The 18,793-nt window shown below is 32.6% G+C and overlaps 1 long non-coding RNA gene across 1 annotated transcript; it reads left to right on the top strand.

Moving 5' to 3' along the window:
• Nucleotides 1–397: 397 nt before the first annotated feature.
• LOC129802635 (uncharacterized) lies at nucleotides 398–7,262 on the top strand. The gene is made up of 2 exons (XR_008751812.1): nucleotides 398–710; nucleotides 6,947–7,262. It is a non-coding gene; the product is annotated as an uncharacterized LOC129802635 (long non-coding RNA).
• Nucleotides 7,263–18,793: the final 11,531 nt, after the last annotated feature.

The raw sequence follows: 18,793 nt of genomic DNA, 5'->3' as shown, positions 1-18,793 counted from the left end.
ATTCCAGCTTATTGAGAAATTAAACAACATTTTAATTTATGCGCAATATTTTTGTATTATATTTTTCTCTGAAATTATTTATGGAAGTTCTCAATATTTTTTAACCCTTCATGGAAAAATTTTTCCTATGATAATTCTAATTCTGCAAAAATTTCTACACAAAACCACCATATAATATTTCAGTGATACGTCAAGCGTTAATTTCCACGGTGAAAAATATCAAGAATATCGTATCACTTCATTAAAATGACGAAGAGATATTGCTACAATTGTTTATACGAATATTGTAAACAATATTGTATGAACAAATGTTAAAATTCTTAAGGTTTTGTCATTACCACGAGCACCTCGAATACCTCGATTTACTTCAATATATAATATATTTTAGTGATCAATGTGCGACAAACCAAAAATATTCTATTTCAAATGAGAAGATTTTTCTGAAAAGATTCTGTTTCGCAATTTTGAGGAAATCTTGGTTCCTCTGAATCCTCATAACAGAATGCCATCCACATGACTTTTGAGTTTGGTAGTTCAATTAATGTTGTACTGTGCTCAGTTTAATATACAACTTCTATTGGTTTCTGCATATGAAGGATGTTATGCAATAGATTCGTCGATGCATGAATTTCTAATAAGCTTGTCTAATATGACCAACAAGATGCAAATAGGGGAGACATGGACAATCTTGGTCGAGATGAGATCAAAAGGTCTGTCTTTAATCCTGTGAGATTTAAGTTAGCATGTTATCATATAGGTAATTTTATAAAACTTCATTAGAATGATCAGAATAATCAGAATCTCCAAAAGGATCGATCTTCTCTCAATGATGTCTGTATATAGAAATTAATATTGAAATTGAAGCTGAATAAATAAGATTCTGTCACATGACCCAACTTGAGAAATCTTTGAAAGATAGGCTTGATTTTCAAAAAGAGCCCTCATTTTCTTATAATAAGAATAAAAGGGTGGCAAAACATCCCAGACTTTTTGAAGTACTCGAACTCGTCATTTAACTGCTAAATTTCAAAAATATTTTATAGGGGAGACTGGGGCAAAAAGTCATAAAACGGATATTTTATTTTTTTACAAGCTACTCGAGCGCTTCAAAAATGTCTAATTAGCGTAGTTTTATAGGAAAATTTACCGATCTACAACTTTGTGAAAGTAATTTTCCTCTATTTTGTAAGGAAATACGTTTATCGAGCCAATTTCTAAAAGGTAATTTTGTGACTATTCTCAAAAATACTGGGGCAAATAGTACCAGACATGGGGTATTATCATACTTTGATTCGCTTCCATACGGGCTTCCGTAAATTTGAAAAAATACCTAGAGGACATATTTTCATGGAAAATTTATTCATCTACACCTTCGTAAAACACCGTTTTCTCTGCGAGAAAAGTGAGAAAACGAGGAAAGCGCTTTTCAAGCTATTTTAGAAAAAGAAAACATACAAAAGACTGCAAATCGTTTGACCAATGCAAACAACAAACGGCGAGATATGATAATGACGTTTCTTTTCGTTGTGAGACATCAGAAATTGCTTCGCTTTTTGTTACTTTTTGCTCTATACCTTTTGTTACTTTTTACCCCAAGTGGCCATTTTTAATAAAAGGATTTCAGGAGAAAAGAACTTTTGTGAAATTCTAAAATAGATAGCGGATTCGTATTCAAAAAATCCAAATTATTTAGAAAATATTAACCAGTGCATCAATTTTGGAAAATAAGTAGGTAATAATTGTTATCTTCTGCAAGGAAAATATTTCAAAAATAGGGCTAAAAATTTCTATATTTTTTATTTTCTAAATTCCTTGTTCGAATTCTAAGAAACTTACGACATTAAAGAAGGTCTATGGAGGCTATCTACAGAAAAAAATTTGAGCCGCTATCTTTTTTACCTTGGAAGATATTGAATTTTGAATTTTTCGATTTGTGACTTTTTGCCCCAGTCTTCCCTACCGTTTACCGGTTTTCGACCGATTTGTGTCGATTTATAAATGGCAAGATCTTTTTGGTCAGTGAAAAATTCAAATTGGTCAGTAAAAACTTTAAATTGGTCAGTAAAAAAATTTGAAAAATCAGTAAAAATTAAGTTTGGTCGGTAAAAAGTCAAATTTGGTCAGTAAAAAATCAAATTTGGATAGTAAAAAATTAAATTTGGTCAGTAAAGAATTAAATATGGTCAGTAAAAAACTTTTTAAAAAATCGGAAAAAATTAAATTTGGTCAGTAAAAAATAAAATTTGGTCAGTAAAAATGAAATTTGGCCAGTAAAAAATAAAATTTGGTCAGTACTAAATAAAATTTGGTCATTAAATTAATTTTTCTTATATTATTATTATTATATATATATTATTATATATATATATATACATAAATTAAATTTTTCAGTTCGAAATAAAAATTTGGTCAGTTAATATAAAGAATCTGGTCAGTAAAAAATCAAATTTTATCAGCGTATTATATTTTGGTCAGCAAAAAATCAAATTTGGTCAGTAAAAAAATAAAATTTGCTCAGTATAAAATAAAATTAGATTTTAATAATGACTATAATATTTATAATAAATAAAATTGATTGTGTTTGTTATGCGTGTTTAATTGATTAGAATTAATCTTATTAGTTCGGTAACTCCGGACCCAATCTATAAGGGGTCAAAGTTCAAAAATTCACCGCCTCTATCTCCGGTTCTAATTAGCTTTTTGCCTTAGAATTTGGGTTTTGGTTTCGTCTCGATGTGGACTTTCAGATGAAAGTTTAAAAAGTCATCACATCACAAAGATTCAAACTCATTTTTCTAAAAAATGGAATTGTGGAAGTTAATCAAATTTTAGAGTGTTTGAGTCTGGCATATGAAGTTTACAAAAAGTGGCATGGATTTGCTGTGGTTAAAATAGAACCGGAGATATGAGGGGTCAAATTTCACGAAATTAAAAACGCCATATATCCGGTTCTATTTGACAGATTTTGACGAGTGAGGGCGTTAATAAAAGGTCTCGCAAAGCGCTGTAACGTTCTAGAATATTTGAAACTTGTCCAACCAACGCTATAGGCTGACAATCAAAAAACCAATTATCATAATATATATAAAAACAATTATCTCGAATCTTGCTGAACCGTTTTTGATGATTACTTCGGAATAATTGTAGAGGACATTTACGAGTATATCTATATTTCGTCCAAACATTTTTTTTTGCTGAGATTATGCCATGTCTCCAATTTTGTCGTTTTAGTGTAAAAATTTTTTTCCCACAATAACGCTTCGTAAGTACGCAGGTGCTGATATGTCCGCTTTTACTAGACTACGCTATTAAAAATAAGGTTTTAAAAAAAAATCTTGCAAAATTCAATCATTCTTTGATATTGCTGTAGTTCGTCACATTGAAAAAAGGCCCAGTGTGGTCAAAAGTTTCAAAACCAATAAATTGAATAATCTCGGCTACCGAGCAAGTGATAAGATCAAGTTTTGGGACAAAATTATAGAGAAGACTCTGTTCTATATTCCACTATCATCTTTCTGTCAGTTCATTTTCATCCTAGATGTTTTAATTTAAAGCAAAAGGTTGGAATTTGTTTGCAAATTTAATTCCAAGTTCCTGTACTCATCTTAAGTTCCAAATCTAATTTGTATGCAATCCGAATTTGCTCACGTTAAGAATCTCACCTACAATAAGCTGATCTAGGCTTAGCACTAGCTTTTGATTTTAATTACGTTAAGCCGTCTCTCTGTTTAAGTCGTAAGTGTATCTAGGGGATCTAGGGTATAAGACAGTGCTTTAAAGTATTTTGCACATCCTTCTGCAACTTAGTCTTTCACTTTGATAAATTTATACTTTCGAATATCTAAAAAATCGGATTTGAATAAAATGTACGTATATTTTGAATATTTTATCCATGTGTAATTATGTCAACGGTCTAGGATTATGTCTTCTAATAATTCCTCAGATTAAAATTTTAAAGTAGACGTTAAAAGAAGACTAAATTTAAACAGAGAACTAAAAAAATTGAATTGTTTTGAATGCAAAACAAACATCTTAAATAAACAAAACCAAATAAATGTAGATAACCTTTGATTTAAAGAGGTAATCAATTAAATACTGAGCATTCCTCTTTTTGATTTTGTGACTAAAGTGGAAGCATTATCATGCTTTTCCTGACAAGAACCAACCAAGTGGGATCAATGAAGGAGACAAATGGCAAATTTATGCAGAGGAAGTGAATTGTTCATGAAGGAAGCAGCAATAAGGAAGACAAGCGGAGGGACTTTGTATATCTCAAATGAGCCACTATTCGTATGTTAATTAAGGCGAGAAAAAAAGTGGTACAAGAAACTTATCCATAATTCCTTGGCTATACAAGTCACCTTCTTCCATGTCTCTTTGGTTAGCAGGAAGTTGGTATGGGAGACACTTTTCTCGCTTGGATGTAATTTAAGTAAAGTGCATAATGAGTTCTATATTCATAATATGACACCCACTTGTGCATTTTGAACTTTACAGCGCCAATGTCAGTGTATTCTGAGCATTTGCCATGTCTTTTACCCTTTTCCGGGGCGAAGGTGGAGTGTTTAATTTATGATAAACTACATATCTTTGTCTCAACAAGAGACATCCACTTGTAGACGAAGATCTCGACAAGCATCTTCTTGTGCAAGAGATGAGTAATAATGGTGTTTGTTATGTGAGGCAATTTCTTGGAAATTGATGGGGAAAATAGCATCCGATGATGCAATAATCCCATGCACTTAAGTATACATAATACCTAATAGATTGTTCCTCCAAATATTGTATTATAATTTTCACTATATGTGAAGTAATTGGCTTTTCCTTTACTTTATTTTACCTGAATATCGATTAATCGTATTTAGTTAATTTGCTTATTATCAGATCGTTTATGGAGAGCGTCTATCGCCGACTTATGGTACTTGTGTTTTTTTAACACTTTACTGTTCTCAAATGCTTCTGCATTATTGTCTTTTCCATATGTTGATTCTTGTCTTGACTGTTTTCCCCGGTTCGCATGGCTTTGTAGAACCACCAAATAATCTGACATTAACCAAAGAAAAGTCGTTAATGCAGAAGCCTTTGAGAACAGTAAAATGCTAAAAAAAGACATGTTCAGTTTTTATTGGAATATCACCATTACTTATATTATCAGGCTTATAGAGTAACTGACATAACATGTGGTATTCCAGTTATATAATAAGAATTAAAGACTAAGGGTTTAACCTGTTTCTGAAGATATTGAATTTCGGAATGGCGATCAATTGCGGTAATTTTCTAATATTAGATTAATTTCCCTTAATTAAGAATCTGAACATTCGCAGTAAGAAAAAGAGCACTCGAAGATCGGTTTAAAAAGCCAAAGAAAATGCATTTTTTACTTATGTTTTCTTCCGTGAGGTAGGCTGAAGTAAAGAACATAATCACAGCGAACAGACTAGGCTTTTGCTCTTTTCATCGATTTTCAAAGAAGCAATGGAGAAGTCAATATAACACCTTCATTGCTTTCGACTAGATCACTCACTAAGTGATCTAAAACCTTACAAATCGACAAAAAAAAAGCTTTGAAAAATGTTCAAACTCGTGATCTCTCTTTTTCCTTTTATTTTATCAAGTGAAATAATAAATTCGCAAAACACAGAAAATTTCCCTCTGCTCACCAAAGCGTAACTATAATTTTCTGTAACACAGAATATTTTTCATAATTAATCCATTCAGTCAATCTGTCAGAAATACTTGAGACAGAATGTTGATATTTTGGGATTAGTTTCTTACAGATTAATAGACGAATTTTTTGAAAAGAAAATTTTTCTATCTATTATGGGGGCGCGGGGAGCCCCTGTCAAACATATGTTTTAACGGTCATCGACTTTAAATTCTGTACATTAATTAATTAAAAACTCTTTGGTTTAGATAGAGTAACTATCCAAGAAAACAAATTGGCAACTAGAATTCAAATCAGGAAAGAGGAAGGAGGCCAATTTTAACGAATTCAACGGGATGTCGTATTTTCCGCCGCCATTTTGAGAAAAAATTTTGCATGACCTTTCGCGAAGTAAGAAAACAATAACAAATTGTATTTCCATCTCTGTTGGACTATTTTTCCCAAGTAAGTGAAGAAATAAAGTTACAAAAAATCCATTCCCGACAGCAATTCGAATAAAAATTGCCCAGGAATAAATCATCTAAAATCACTCAATTTGCGTATAATGTATAATACCATGGTAAGGAATGGGTTATAACAAGCTAGAAACTAATATTTTAAGTTTTGGCTTTTAGGGATTTCGATCCATTTGGGAATTTGGATTTCGGCGAATTTCAGATTTCGGCCCATTCGCATTTTGACTTTTCAGGTTTTAGCCTATCCCGCTATTTTAAATTTTTTGGTTATTCTGGATTTTGATCCATTCGGGATTTTGGCATTTGGAATTCTGGCTTTCACGATCTTGGCCCTTTCGGAATTTTGATCCACATGGACAAAATACAGGCTAGGCTATCTCTACAATGCAGCTTGAATAGGATTGTATTATTTTAAAGATTATACCAAAGTCTTAGTCTCCTAACTCTCTTTGTGGAATACAAATAAAATAAAATACAATATTTATTCACAGGAGTAAAGCGGTCAGTGACTGAATATTGAAATACGTAATATATTATTACCGTATTAGATATTATATCAAATATTAATATATTATATATTTTCTATCATATCTCCCACAGAGTGGACATTTGAGTAAGGCTTCAAACAGATTTTTTAAATATTTTTTTCGATATCAGTTTGCTGTTAAGTTCGAATAACTGCATTTTTCCAAAGATTTCAAAGAGATCTTTTCAGTTTTTTTTTCTATAGGAAAATCTATTAGAAGCAATAATGGAATTAGAATCATGTGCTCTGAGAGTTGCTATGAGTTCACTAAGATTCTGTTATCATCTCCTTCAATTTTAGCTCAACATCGATGTATCCAGTGCTTAATTAGTTAGCTCGTTCAAAGGATCTCTGGATGGTCTTTAGTGTTATGCTACAAGCCTCAATATTGGGATGAAAGCGGATAGAGATGTACGGTACCAAAGTCCAGCAACAAGAAAACCATTGAACATTGAAGCAAAACCCAGTTGAATGCCCCATGTTGTGTATGTGTACAAAAGGTTTTCCAGGGGGTTGGCGGTGAGGTGGAGACACAGCTACCAATATTTATTGGTGACGCCCAAAGAGCTCCCACAAGAAGTGAATAAAGACAGTTTTCCTTATTAATGTCACTTGCAGCTGCTGTGTTTTCCATTCATGTGTACTTTGGGTGTACGCAATATTGTTGGTACACCCAGAGTGTATTCCTGTGTTGTGTATTCGGTAACCAAATTACAAGATCCCCGGTCATATGTTGATGATGTTCCGAGCTTTGAGTGTGGCACGTGAAAACCTCCTTTCGCCCATAAATTTCACTCACTTATTAGGGTGACAAATTTATGCTAATTTTGATAGACCTACATTTCACAGTGTTCGCACTCCTTGAAAATTGCTCTCGATTCCTGAAAGGGGGAGAGATGTCCTCCAACCCAAACATTCTGTGTAGAAGTTCCATAGTTCATACCCTTGCAAGACGACCTAGGAATAAATAAATGGGAATGCCAAAATGAGGAGTAATGAATGAGGAAATGATGGAGTTGTAAAATATAATGCACGAAAAGAAGTGGTAGAGTTCATCACACTTTGCTGATTGCTCGAACTCATGATTTACAATACTATGCCTTGAAAAAATGGTTTATCATCAATGTTTTAGGATAAGAAGTCTAAGTAAGAGCAAATCATAGTACAAACAAATTCGAGTTCTTTTAAAACGAAATTTCCAAAGACAGAAATGTAAAATGTGAAATAAATCAAAGCCGAATTGTTAAAATTGATAAAATGGCAAAACAAACCAAATCGATGACGAGTATTTCTCAAATTAAATTTTCTAAAACAAAATTGCCAAAGCCAAAATGAGAAAATAAGATGTATAGGGACAATGGGCTTTTCAAAAAATGTTCTAAAATCCGATTTTGTGAAGATTTTCAAAACTACTGGGACAAAATTATTAAAGTATACACTGAGAAAAAATGGGGTGCGATTAACCTTTTTTCCTGATATTTTTAACACTTTGTAGGTGTAAAAATATATCAACATTTTTTAATGTTAATTTTACACCTTTTTAAGAGTAAAATTAACATGGAAAAGGGTTACTTTAACCCCTAATACACCTAAAAAGGGTAATATTTACACCGATTTGGGATCAATACTGCAGGGTAAAATTAACATTTCCTGAATGTTATTTTAACTTTTTCGGATTTCTCTCAGTGTAGGGTAACATGTGATGTTTCACTCTCAAAAATGCGAAGAAAATAACAAATATACGTATTTCAAAAGAAAATTTATTCCACTACGACTTTGTCGAAGATCGTTTTTCCCTATCTTAATTAAAAATACGCTTTAATTGAGTTTATCAGTATATAGATATTTTCTGTAAAGGCGTCTACACATTGAGAGCAATTTTCGTCAAAAATTGCGTTTTTGACAGAAATTTGACGTTTCCACCTACAAGTCTGCAGGGAATTTCCTTCAAAAAAGCAATTTTTGACAAAAATTACTCTCAATGTGTAGAGGCCATAAGAAAAATATTTCTTTCATTTTTGAAAAATATTCAAATTTGAAATTTTCGATTTTAGAACTTTTGCTTCTATCCCTATTAAAAAATGAAATTTACAAAATCGAAATTTTCAGTTATGAAATGTGAAGTGAAAATGTTAAATTCGAAATTTTCAAAGCTAAAATGTTAAAATGTGTAGCTCTAGAAAGATAACAAATTAATTATCTCAAACCGTTTCGTTTATAGATCGTTCAGCGAATCGACAGACGGTTGGTCGGTTAAAGGCCTCCTAACATTATAAGCAATTTTCGCCAAAAATTGCTTTTTCGAGAGAATTTTGGCATTTCTATCTATAGAACTGCAGACAATTTCCTTCAAAAAGCAATTTTTGACGAAATGTGCTCCATGTAGAAACCTTAAGTAGCACTACATAATTCGTCAAATTTCGACAAAATTTCACTCCCACTGGAGTAAAATGAGGAACACTTGAAATATAGAAAAATTAGGATATTTTGTATATAGCTCTCTCTTTGGTGTTCGTGCAATAATTTGAACAGAGAAAGCGCACCAAGGAGGGTGAAGATGATGATGCAGATACAAATTAATAGAGCCTTACATTGCCTCCAAAGTTTATCTCATGCTCCATAGAGTCTCATGCATACAAATTGCTTCGTGTATATTTTATCACTCCACACACAAATGTTGTTTAAAATGAACGAGTTGTAACGAACATCCAAGTCTGTTCAATTTTGTAAAAAAGACACAATTGCGACGGGGAAATAAACACGGGGCTTAAGCATGAGATTTATTTTAACTACGTTAATGTCCTGCGCTTTACACCCCTTGCAAGCATTGAAAATCTCATCTAAATGACTCTCAAGCTCTCAAGCTACTTTGGCAGGATTTGCAGCGGAGGGTACAATACAACTACTTAATTGGCCAATAATTCGATTGAAGCCAATTTGTAATCTAATTAATAAGAATTACTTAAGAGCCTTGAGGTAGTAATACCTGATGTCTTGTTTAGAGGTATAGCACTGATTACTATTTGTGAATTGAGATATTAATGGGAAAATGGGATACAGAACATTTCTATTCAACCTAAGTCTTTTGACCCCCGTAATTTGCATGCCGTTGGTGGACCTGGACATGTAATTAACTAAAAGAAGGGAGTCTTGATTAAAGAGTTACCTTAGAGATAACCTAAAATACAAATTGAGGGGTTCATGAATAGAGAACAACTCAATGGTATTATTATAAGTAAAAAGGCGAGCAAATTCTACACAGTGAAAAACGGTAAAAAAAAAGCTACTCAATGGAAAACTTTGAGGAATGCTGAAAGTGTGCACATTGCTTTTGTTCATGAATCGCACCCCGAACGAACGTTAAATATGTAAAGGTTGCAAACTACTTTGGGGATATAACATTAAGTTGTAAATTAGAGAATTTCGCAATACTAGACATTTTGATACTCCTTTTGTGAACAAAGTTTTAGCAATTCTGATTTCTTGTCAGATTTCGAATTGACTTATGACAATGACGCAAAAATTACAGAATTCCCCTAACTATGCAAGAAAATCCCAAAAGTTATGTGATTTCTGGAGGAAGCACGAAGAATCCTCTGACCAACGAAGGTATCTGGGATGTTTTTGACACAATGGGTCAAATTCATTAAAAAAAATATCAAAAACCATGAATTATTCGAAGCTTGAGTCGTCCGAAGATAGCGCGCTTTCCCCATATTCAAAAAATATAGAAAATAACAAATATTAGGCACAATACCTACACTGAGAGAAATCCGAAAAAGTTAAAATAACACTTCGGAAATGTTAATTTTACCCTGCAGTATTGATCCCAAATCGGTGTAAATATTACCCTTTTTAGGTGTATTATGGGTTAAAGTTACCCTTTTTCATGTTAATTTTACCCTTAAAAGGTGTAAAATTAACATTAAAAAATGTTGGTATATTTTTACACCTAAAAAGTGTTAAAGTTATCAGGAAAAAAAGTTAATCGCACATTGTGTTTTTCTCAGTGTAAAGTTAATCTTCGGCGGAGCTTAATCACTGAGCTTACCTGCTTACCTCATTTTCTTGGAAAATATGATATTTTCTTTAATAAAAAGCTATAGGGGAAATGCTCATAATTTTGTCCAGTTTCTTATTTTGGACACTTTGAGGATAACATTGGACACTAAAAATAAATTGATTAAAATGATGGATTTTTATTCCAATATTTGATGAATAATGAATTCTATCTAAATATTTGTTCTTTTTGGAAGATTTTAACACTAAATACGTTAAAATTTGAATATGATTTGAGTTGAAATTGCTTTGTTGAAAATTCAGTATGAGCAATTGCTTACGAGAAATATGACAGAACTTCGTGGCTTACTTCAGTCTTATTTAGTTTTGGTGAAGTACTAACAAAGATTGTTCGCTGTTTTTGAGTGATATTATTGAATATTCATTGAATATTGTGTTGATTCACGTTACTGATGATTTGTACATTTGACCTGAAGTGAGATTTGCCTTGTGAATTATATTTTTCGTGTGAAAAATGGGAAATTTTTTAAGACATTCACCAGTGAGGTGATGATTCTTATTTTGGACAGGTGTTTTTCTCACGAAATTTCGTGAAGTTTTAGCTTTTGTGATGACTAGGTTGGACAAATGCCTGGAGAAACAAAGCAGCATCATCTCTACGAAAGAGATGTAGCGAGAAATGCCTTGAAAGGCTCCCGGAAAAGTCAGGGAATGAGCGAATCCACACGTACTTGGTGTACCGAAGTCAACTCACTTTAATGAATGATATGGAAAGTTTCTGGGCTTCTTGTGACATTCTACGTTTCTTTTACATGAACAGGAAGAGGACTTGGTAAGATTGGTTCATGAAATGAAGAACAATGGGCATCCTGTTGAGGCGGATTAGCTGTCCAAATTTACAGACAAGTTGTAAAAATTAATAACCAAGTTGTCCAAAATAAGAGTCAAATTCACCTCTACATATCAATTCATTTTTAAACGTATTAAAACTAATTTTAATAAAAATAAGACGATAAATAGCTTGCTAAGTTTCTAAACAATCCTTCTGAAAAGAGAGTAACAAGAAATGTCAATTAGTATTGAAAATATCGCACTTCAAACTTGGGATATCGATGCTTATAAGCAGACTGTCCAAAATTATGAGCACTTCCCCTAATAAAAGAAAGAGACTTTTTTGTCAATAATTAGAACATTTGGTAAATGAAAAAAAAATTAAAATTGGTCAGTAAAAGATAAAATGGTTTCGTAGCCGAGAGGGATTTTTTCACTTCTAGATGTGACTTTGTTCTCTGCTATACGTAAACTTTTGTTTGACCTTTCTTTAACCTAATCGCATCTACGGTTCACAAATTCTTAATTCTCCCCTAATTTTTCACTATTTACCAATTTTTATTTTTAAAGAAATTAAATTGTAAATTTTTAAGGATTTTTTTACGGATAAAATTGCTTCTTTCCGGAACAACTGCACCCAGACAACTTATTTAGGCCTATTGTGCACTCTCCATTCTCTTATTCTACTTAACCCCTAAGGCGGTAAATCTGCTCGCTCTAAAACCTGCTCGCTGTACATTCTAATACACCCAGTATCGCTTTATATCACGGTAGACCTACCTCGGATTGTAGATCTAGGCAGTGAATAAGTATTTTGTATTCAACTGAACTCTGCATGTTGAAACTCGTTTTTGTACCAACCTCGCTGTTTTGGGCGATTCATTGTCCATGCATTGTCATTACTTTTCCATTCATTCACTGGACGAATTCGAGATTAATACAACAGCTGAAAAATCTGCAGTTGCCTAGACGCGAACTCGCAACCTTGCAGTTATAGAGATACTACTCTATCTATTGATTCACTGAGGCTCCCAGTAATATAAAATATATAAACTCTTTTATCAATGAATTTTGATAAATTATATATTAACTACATTGATGGAATAATTGTTTTCATTTTCATTGAGGCGAAATTCAAAATTTAAGGTTGTTTAAAATTTTATAGTGTATTTAAAGATTAATTTGGCAAACTATCTCGACTAATTTACATAAAAAAATGAAAAAAAAAACCAAAATTCTTGTTTGAGTATATTGAGAAATTTCTTATCTTATGCAAGTTTAATTTGCGAAAGCGCATCGTAAGGAATGCATTAAATATTCACCACTGATTGCTACGAGGATGTTAAATTTTCAATTTAAATTCTATGAAATGGGTACCAAACCACCCCCGGTGTATGCGTTATTTATCCGCGAGACAGCAGGACTAGAGGAGTAGCTGAAAGAGTGTGAAGGGTATTAAATGACACTTGTCCTACCTCTCCAACACTTCCAATCTGCACTGTATCACTCCTCTGTGTCATCCATGCTTTAAAATCTAATACATAATGCATGCTGAGATGTTTATCTATGGGGTAGGATGGAGGTAGTGAAGATTTCCTCCTTGGGAATTATTTGGCGCAACGTATTGTCGGCTTCCGTATAATTTAAATGACGTAGCAGTTGTGAGGATAGAAACACTCCTGCTGATGGCTCGTCATGGTACGTCAAGTAAACTGTGTGATGTTCAACAAAACGGATTATACTTTGCTTTACATAAAGACTAGGAAAATTTCTTATACACATAGAGAGTGGTTCTCATTCCTGATCCAGCCAACAAACTTTGTGGGATGAGACATATCCCGGTATTAATTCAGCTGTTTTATACTATCTAATCTTCAAACTATATAGAGACTATTGAAGGTTCAATTTTCTGGGTAATAACGTCAATTTCTTTTATGAGAAAAACCAGGAAGAATTTCCTCGAGCACTGGGGAAAATATCATCACTGTTGAGACTTAAGAAAATTTTCTCAAGACTATAAAAGAATCCAATAATATTTAATTGCCATTCAGAAACTATTTGAAACAGTATCTTCGTGGAAAAGATATTCAAAAATTCCCAGAGCTCCTTCGTGTGGAATTAATTGAGAAATGAATAGTTTGAATTGAGTTTGGTGAAATGCACAAAGCAATACGTTACCCGGTAATAAATTCCCCAAAGAGTCAGCCCTGAGACCCATTCTATCAGGCTTGAGGGAGACTTGGCTCCACGATGCGAAGGTGGAGAAGGAAGATAAATTAAATGTGGGGTGATTTAATTTAGAAGCCGTATTCTCCGTCAAATAAGGCTGAACAGGAGAATCTAATAAATATTTCCTTCAGGTCACCACAGAAAACACTGAATTCAGCGATGCGGAAGAAAAAGTTTTCCTATCTCCCTTCCACGAATACAGGAAGAAGTAACTGAACTGTTCCTACACATTAACTAAGAAAATATACTTATGTGAGTAGAGTTTATTGTCCTGTGGGTTTGATTTAGGGGTGGATAATTCCTCGTTTCGATAAACCATAAACTGGAACATAATTTTTTATAAAAGAAATAATAATTCACTAAACAAAGAGGATATTCCTTTACTGTACTGAGAGAAATCCGAAAAAGTTAAAATAACATTCCGGAAATGTTAGTTTTACCCTGCAGTATTGATCCGAAAACGGTGTAAATAGTACCCTTTTTATGTGTATTAGGGGTTAAAGGTACCCTTCTTTCATGTTGATTTTACCCTTAAAAGGTGTAAAATTAACATTAAAAATGTTGATATATTTTTACACCCAAAAAGTGTTGAAGTTATGACGAAAAAAAGTTAATCGCAGCCTCTTTTTTTTCTCAGTGTACACTGAGAGAAATCCGAGAAAGTTGAAATAACATTCCGGTAATGTTAATTTTACCCTGCATTATTGATCCGAAATCGGTGTAAATATTACCCATTTTAGGTGTATTAGGGATTAAATTAACTCTTTTTCATGTTAATTTTACACTTAAAAAAGTGTAAAATTAACTTACATATTCTTAAAATTTTAATTTAAGTTAATTTTACACTTAAAAAAGTGTAAAATTAACATTAAAAATGTTGATATATTTTTACACCTAAAAAGTGTTAAAGTTTGAATGTTAAAGTTAATCGCACCCCCTTTTTTTCTCAGTGTACCAAATTAAAAATTTAAGGCAAAAATTTCCTAGTCCTGATTTAATTATGCAAGACTTTTGTGTAGATTTTATAAAACGATGTTATGCAAAAATTACCAATTATTCTATATTCTAAAGCTTTACGGAAAGCGTAGCATAAAGGATTATATTTACCAGATTATCTTTGTTGACTATTTTTTTATTTTTGTCCTTAATTGATGTAAAAACATGTTAAAAATGACGTGGAATATGATAACTTTCTTGAAAAGATTTTTTAATTGCCAAGAACGATGAATTTTTAAAATACTCCGAACGAAAACACATATGGTTAATGATGATGGACATAAGTTATGGTTCATCACGTCAAATTTCTGAAATATCTTAATTTGTAGATCTTTAAGAAATTGATAGTAATATTAAAAAACAAAAACTTGGCTAATCTCAATAAAAGTACATCCTAGAACGTTCGTATTACAGGATAACTCAAGGATGCATAAAGTTCTGGGACTAAAGGACAATTTTCCTGGAACAAACCATATCCCTATCAATTCATTTTCCAGATTTTCATCATAAATCTCTAAATATCCTTCAAAAATTTTTCCTTCTTTCAAATCCTTCGAAATATTCTCCTAAGCGCCATAGGATCATAAAATATCGGTGGCAGCCAAAATCCCGAAAGCCAATATCCTTACGAGACACAGAAGATTTCCCTTTGCCTCCAGCAAGCTCGGGTGCAATCGTGGGAGTAACTATGACACTTTTTAGAATTTGGGATTTTGGCTTTCGGGATTTTGACCGGGACCCATGAAATATACCGTTATCCAGAAATGATGTATTTGAATTTCTTATCAACAACAAAATTTTCTCACAAAAATTCAATTATTTTATTTCATATCGCAACTATAAGAATTTTCAGTCAATAAGACGTGTCTACACTATTGTAGAGCGCGTGGCTTGTTCGACACATGTCAACCCAGTCGACGGCCATAACCTACCAATCCTGATCCTTTATTCCTTTGACCCGCCCAACCCCTACCATCCTTATGGGTGCTGAAAGGTTGCTTTGGGGCTTTTATTCTTAGATAATTGTCCTCAGTCTTCAGTGAGTAAGCATCAGTCGCCATGGATGGTTCACTCTCATGAAGTGAAAAATGGGTGATACCTTCAGTTCTCCATTTCCCACTAAGTTTGTACTTTTGTTTAGGTGAGCCCCATCAGGGCTTACACTATGAGCATTCACTGGTTCAAATTGATCCTTTTGCATTTGGATTTTGGATTTTTATAGAAAATTTCTAAAACAGCAAAATGTGGAGTGCTTTTCTACAGGTGATGTTCTTAGTGGAATTCAACTCAGCTTTTGGAAGAACATTTTTTCTTAAATTTTCCGGAAGATATTCCATCTGTGTATACTTGAGGACTTCTTTAGTACAGCAACCATCCTGACTATTCTGATGAGGAAGTCTCTTCCTTCCGAACACCACAAAATTAGTGGAATTAACAATTTTAAAAATGTCAAAGACGAAATTGTCAACGATTTCCTTACATCAATTAAATTATTTTAAGATTACTTTCCTTTTAATATTAAATTCTTGTTATTTTTTTTAGATCGATATGTATTATAATACTCTGTTACACATGTTGACTAATTAGAGAATATTTAATTGAATTAATATAAATCTTTCAGCGATTTCGAACAATCCCAAAAAAATTGATTTTGTAGGGGTGGGGTACGGACGAGAAAAAATTAAGTTCCAAGTCACGCTGTTCTTAACTGTTTGGAGTTTTTAACAGACAATACAATCCTGAACTAATTGTACAGTACAACTGGGTCCTTCTATCTCATTCTGAGGAAAAGACGGTCCAGAAGAGAACCCCTTTAATCACGGGGGTTCACACAGGAGGAAAAAGATGGAGAGCAACAGTTAACCACATTCATTCATCTCATCGTTCATCCCCATTCATCCTGGGTGCAACTTCCTGTGTTCATTTTCCTTTCATTCAGCCATTCACTGCTATTGATTGCGAGCCAATGAAAAGGAAAAATGCTGAGACGATGGATTGGAGAATCAAAGGGCAATAATAGCTGAGGAAATTTAGAAGAACGACAACAAAGTTTGACATTTTTCAGCTGATAAAAGGACTCTACATACACCCTAAATGTCTCTCCATTGCCAGCAGTTTTTCAGCATCACTTTTCAAACTTCAACACAGAACAAGGATAAAATACATGGTGATTCATCTTTTCATGTTTAATGCAATGAATGAGTCACACAAACTTGTCGATAAACTTTTTCTGCATATAGTTTCAATGGAGCATAAAAACTGATCCATTTTCATGTCAATTATTCAAGTGTTAACGATATTTTCTGTTTTTGTCGGATTTTCTTGTTTTGAAGGATTACACTAGGAAATTGGCAAAATAAAAGTATAATTAGGAATGAGAGCAAGTCAAAATAATATTACAGCTTGATAATTATACATTTGCATAATTTTTGTAAAATCTACTAGAAGCTTCAGATATCTTGTGCTAATTTGCAAAGTTACTAATTCCCAATTTGTTGTATTCGAAGTTGAAAGAGAAACAATGTTTTTGAAAGTTTTATGCCCAACCAGAAATTATGGAAATTTGATACAACATCTGAGGATGAGATTTTACACTTTGAATTTCAAATTAAAACTTTTTGTACTTTAAAACAACAAACTCTATAGAAAGCTCACAAAATATGCTTTATCTTTTATCCAGTATTACAGAGACTTATTTGGATTTTTACCGATTTGGACATATTTGTACTTTTGAATAGGATATCTAAGATTTATGCTAAATAATATTATAACTTTGTTTTTTAGAAATACTATTCAAATAAACAATATTTTGTCATTCTTACAGAATAAACTGAGCTTTACTTCAAAATTTTACTATTTACTCACTATTTACGTATAATATGTTGTTATCATTTTTCGGAGGACTGTCCAGAAGTATTGCGTCTTACTAGGGATAATTCTTCTGTTCTCCTGGATTTTTTTGGATAAATGTCACTGAATCCTTACGTTCAGTACTAACCTTCCGGATTTGAGAGCTCTTTCCGGCTGCAGTTTCTACTGCACCGATTCGAGGGCATATCAGAGAGAACTTATCCAAAATCCGTTAAAAGTTAGAAAATCTAAACCGAAGAGTTGCGCAAGTGAACAAAGTTCATAGGAAACATTTATTTTATTGAAATTTAACTACTTTTGACTTGATATTCGAATAAATTTGACTTGGCTTTGGAGTGGCTTTTCCTATTCAAAAGGCTATTACTGAACAAAATCAATACTTCATTTATGCTAAAGAACAATTATTCATGTCGAAATTGTTTTTTACTATCCCCTATTTATTTAAGTAGGTAAACATTCACCTTTTGAATTATACAGAAATAAATATTCTATTTTTTTTTCGACAATACCCTCAAACCGTACATTTCAAACATTTTCAAAGTCAAACAATAATAATGTGACTGTAGGTAGAGGATATGTTTTTGTACCAATTTTGGCAATTTTGAATTCGCTATGGCTTTTGAATTTGAATCCCTGATTTGAGCAATAAAAGGATATAAATGGACGATAAATTTAGACGCATCCAGCACGTAGATTGTGAGCATTTTTTTTAACCCTTTAAGAACGATATGGTCCTTAAAGGGCCAGTAAAATATATTTTTTTCTGAATTTTTGACAGCCGTTGGAATTTTCTTTTTAGGGGTTAATGGTGACCTAATTGTCTTTTAGAGGATAAGTATAGTAAAGAGAGGCAATCCCGATGCTTTTAGAGTGCGACTTTAACGCTTGTTTTTGGACTGATGAAATATTTTTCCCCATTTTAAGTCAATAGAATTATTCTCTGTTTCATTTAGAATCATGATAGAAAAAGAATTTTAGCAATAATATTGAAGAAAATTAATAAAATTACGGTAATATTAATATATGCGCAAGAACCTCACTGCGATGCTTTTTTCTAACTCCGTTGAATTCGATCAAACTTGGATGCTCATTTTAAGGAAAAGTTTAATGCAATTGTGTTCTGTGAATATCCAAGACAATTCTGAAACTATTCCGTGAGGTCTTTAGCAGTAACAGTAGATCTTTCCAATGAGAAGGACT

This window comes from Phlebotomus papatasi, chromosome 2 (assembly GCF_024763615.1).
Source record: "Phlebotomus papatasi isolate M1 chromosome 2, Ppap_2.1, whole genome shotgun sequence".
NCBI lineage: Eukaryota > Metazoa > Arthropoda > Insecta > Diptera > Psychodidae > Phlebotomus > Phlebotomus papatasi.
Note: the sequence above shows the minus strand (reverse complement) of the source record. Positions and strands in the feature narration are given on the sequence as shown.